At 37.0% G+C, this 4,218-nt stretch overlaps 1 long non-coding RNA gene across 1 annotated transcript; it reads left to right on the forward strand.

Moving 5' to 3' along the window:
* The first annotated feature begins 288 nt into the window (after positions 1 to 288).
* Positions 289 to 2,536, forward strand: LOC128290077 (uncharacterized). Its single transcript, XR_008279717.1, has 3 exons — positions 289 to 456; positions 1,373 to 1,414; positions 2,296 to 2,536. It is a non-coding gene; the product is annotated as an uncharacterized LOC128290077 (long non-coding RNA).
* Positions 2,537 to 4,218: the final 1,682 nt, after the last annotated feature.

Genomic DNA, 4,218 nt, shown 5'->3' on the forward strand with positions numbered 1-4,218 from the left:
TGAAAATGCTATAGGCTAAATTGAAGTGGCCAAATAAATAGGAGTGCAAAATAGGAGGATTTGCATGACAAACCTCCCATTTTACATGAAGTGGCCAGCCATCATGTTGTTGTAGACAAAATGTACACTTGATATCCATAATTTATGGTACAAATTGATACAAATTGATAATAGGTTAGGTAAATGTTCCATGATAATGGGTTAGGTAAATGTTTCATGATAATGGGTTAGGTAAATGTTTCATGATAATGGGTTAGGTAAATGTTTCATGATAAGAATTTCATGTCTTTTGTATTAAAGAATTAAATGGATGAAATATGAAGTTTTATTAAAAGAAAAAGGGGTGAAAAGAACAAAGTTTTGTCCATCTTTGTTCATCATAGCTGAAAGTTAGAGAAGAGAAAGGAGAGGAGAAAGCTCTTGAGTATTCGGTCATTAGGAGGAGGAAAATTGAAGGTAAGTTCTTGGTACCTTGTTTCTATTTTGAGGTTCATGAGTTCTTCTTGATTCTACCTTAACTCTTGAAGTATATTTTGATTTTTAGTTGTGTTGTGAGCATTTAGTCATGAATTAAAATGAAGGAAATGGTTGTTGTTTCATGTTCTTTTGATGAAAAATGGAAGATAGGTGAAGTTGAGCCAAACAAATGAGCATGCATGTGCCTTAGATGTTAAAGGGAAAAATCAGCTAACATGTTGTGCTTTAAAATGATGAAATGGAGATTATACTTAAGTAAAATCATAGATATGTGATGATTGATTGGTGATATACATGTTTAAATAACATGCATGCAAGGTATGTGTGAAAGAGTGATTTGGTAATAAATCTGCTTGGGACAGCAGCAGTAACGTGACTTTGGAAAATCACCATAAATTGTAGGAGATGAATTAGAAGCTGAATAAATTATGTAATTAAAGCTTATTAAGTCTAGTTTCTAATGAAATAAACTCGAACATATTTTGAATTCTGTACAATGAGAAATTTGATTCGTAATGAAGAGTAGTCAGATTAGTCAAACAGTGAAACATGGGAAACCTTGAGAAAAATCTGGTATTGATTGGCTAAACCAAAAATTCTGAAAATTTTATGGATATAAGATATATGAGTCTATTTTCAAGGAAAATTAACGGAACTTGATTTGGAGTTTCGTAGCTCCAGTTATAAATGATTTAGTGACTGTTGCTCAGGAAGACAACTTGCAGTGAAATTATGATTATGTGGTAAACATTGACAAAAATTTGTTAATGAGTTGCTTATTGTTTTCTTATAAGCTTACTATGATCTGTAGGTGTGGTTGGCCGAATATTGTAAGGGGTTAATACGTAGTTTGTATTTGAATAGTTAGATTAACTTGTTAGTAATCCAATTGTAGGCAGTTCGTGTGTGGATCTCGTCAGCATATCGTCGCAAATAGGTGTGTAACTAACACCCTCTTTCTTAGTCTAGATCGGCAAAAGCCAAAAAGTGAAATCTTTGGCGGTATTTTGTAGATTTGCGAGTGTCTGCGAATGCTCGTGAGGTAAATCTTATAATGTTTTTGGTAAGCTGCAATGTTTGGACCGCAAAGTGCATGATTTACGTGCCCTCGATATTTTTGGGCTTAATGGGCCAAAATTGGAATGATGGGCAAGCAGCCCAATTCGGTAAGAACCCTCGATGCGTGATTACATTAGTACGTGAAAGGTAGGAATATGCATGAAAAACCCTAAAATAGATAAATTACTGAAATACCTTTAAAAGTGAAAAATTTACGCTTTACCCCTAGTAGATAAATTACCAAATACCCCTAGGGTTAAATTGACCTAAATGCATGTTTGATGTTGTTATTTACTGCATGCCATGTTGTTATTATCGATACATGGGACCGGGATATTGACGGAGGAAGTCTTGAAAGTGGCTTGTCCACGTCTTGGAGGCTTTGCATCAATTCTATCATAATGAGAGCAAAGTAGGTCAAGCTGTGGAGTGTTAAATTTGGTGGGTTGAGCTATTCCCACATGGAGTGTATGGCGGTGCGGTGGAGTGTAGTGGTTGGTGGGTTGAGTAGTCTCCCCAAATGGGCTTGCATATGTTTACTGATGTTGCATGTATTTTGAAATGGGCCTATGGGCCATACTGTTATCTGAATAAGGGGCTAAGGCCTAGTTTATTGTAATCTGAAAAGGGCTCTGGCCCAGTACCACTGTTACCTGAATGGGCTTAGGCCCAATAGGCTTGAGCTGACTTGGGCTTTAAATGGGTTTTCCTTACACACTGAGTTTCCCCAAACTCACCCTTTTATTTTCATCCACGCAGGAAATCCCCAACCATAGTGGGCTTGGAGCTGTGAGGGAATTCGGAGTGGCCACCCGTTCTGAAAGTTTGATTTTCTTCTGGTGAACTGGACATCCTTTTATTTACATTTGAAGTTTGGGGTTTTTAAATGTAATAAGGCCGCTTAATTATTTTTGATGGTTTTAATATGTATTACTAAGATAGGTATTACTTATTTTAACTGTTGAAATTGGATAGCTTTAGGGCACGTTTTCAAAAACAACAGTTGATTTCAAAATAACACGACAACAAGCAAAGCTTCCGCAATGAAAGTATTTTCCAAAATTAATCACTTTTCCTAAAAATGACTTAATCAAATATGTTTCCTAGAAATATCCATGACGTTAAGGTGTGGCAATAGCGGTATGCATGTCTAGGATTGGATCCGAAGGAGCTTGGTATAGCGGTCGATGGACTCACCACCTCTTTTCCGGTTTCCTACGATGCATGACTTCCATTCACTTTAACCCTTAATGAATTAATCTTTTGAACATCAAGTACGATTTTCTGGACTTAGAATGGAAATTTTTTTTAACGTTTTCAATGTGGCATGCCGGATCCGGCCATAACTTCTGGGCCGGGTTTGGGGTGCTACAAAATTTTTTAGGCTTTTGGGCCATTTGGGCCTTTAGGTTTTTTTTTTGTAAATGGGCTATCATTGTAACTTGGACTTTGGACTGTTTAATTATTTGGTTTTATTTATTTTGTTATTTTTTGTTCATAGTGGGCCGGGCATAATTGGCCTGTTACAATAAGCAAATGTCAAGGTACTAAAACCTTTATAAATAAACTATAATGTAAATTACTATTTCAAACTTTCATTATTTAGTGCTTTCTCAAGATCATTGTGATTCAACGTATGTTTCGTGTAGTACATATTGTTATGCCCTTAGGGATCTTGTCTCATAATCATGCACGGTCTTTCACATGCTATTTAAGTTTCCACAATCGATATCAATTATCAAATAGTATGTGTATCATTTTCACAGTTATAACACAAATAATTTATATATTATGCAATATGTCATACTTGTGTTATTGCCCTTATTAACTGGACACAGATTCACGATCAAATATGCAAAGTAATCCTCCATCACACCAATATAAAATACACCTAGTGCGTTGGAGAACTACCGAAGTAATATATGTCTGGTGCTAAATATATATGCACCCAATGCTTATTGATACATCCAAAGTAATACTCATCCAATGCTCATTGGTATTGTAACACCCTTTACCCGTATTCGACGCCGGAACAGGGTATGAGACATTGTCGGACTTAAACACAAACAAACATACATTCCGAGCCATGAATTCTCGTCCAAATTAAAACTTTTTGCATTTAATTATGAAGTCCCTAATACGAGCCTACGAGGCCCAAAACATGCATTGGAAGTGGTTCGGGACTAAACCGAGAACTTTAGAAAATTTCGCAACACATTGAAAAAAGTTCATTAAACAGGGGTAACACGCCCATGTGGGTATGGGACACGCCCGTGTGGGCAGGCCGTGTGGTCACACACACTCGTGTCCTTAACCCGTGTAACTCTCTGTTTGTCACCCAAGAACAAATTGAAAACACACGGCCAAGTCACATGCCCGTATGCTAGGCCATGTAGTCAATTTAAAATTTATGATTTTTTATTAAATAGGTGCAGACTTCAGATGCCCAGGACACACGCCCGTGTCTCTGTCCATGTGCTCAATTCTGAGCATTCTGTTTCTCAAAATTAAGGTGCAAGGGACACACGGCCTATACCCATGCCTGTGGGGCAGACACACGCCTATGTGTCTACTCATGTGGACAAAAATAAGGCTATTTACCAAGCCTTTTTGCCACCCTTTTTGCACACACCTACACAACATAACATAGCACCAATCCAAGTACAAACATACAACCAAATC

Source organism: Gossypium arboreum, chromosome 3 (assembly GCF_025698485.1).
Source record: "Gossypium arboreum isolate Shixiya-1 chromosome 3, ASM2569848v2, whole genome shotgun sequence".
In the NCBI taxonomy this organism is placed as follows: Eukaryota; Viridiplantae; Streptophyta; class Magnoliopsida; order Malvales; family Malvaceae; genus Gossypium; species Gossypium arboreum.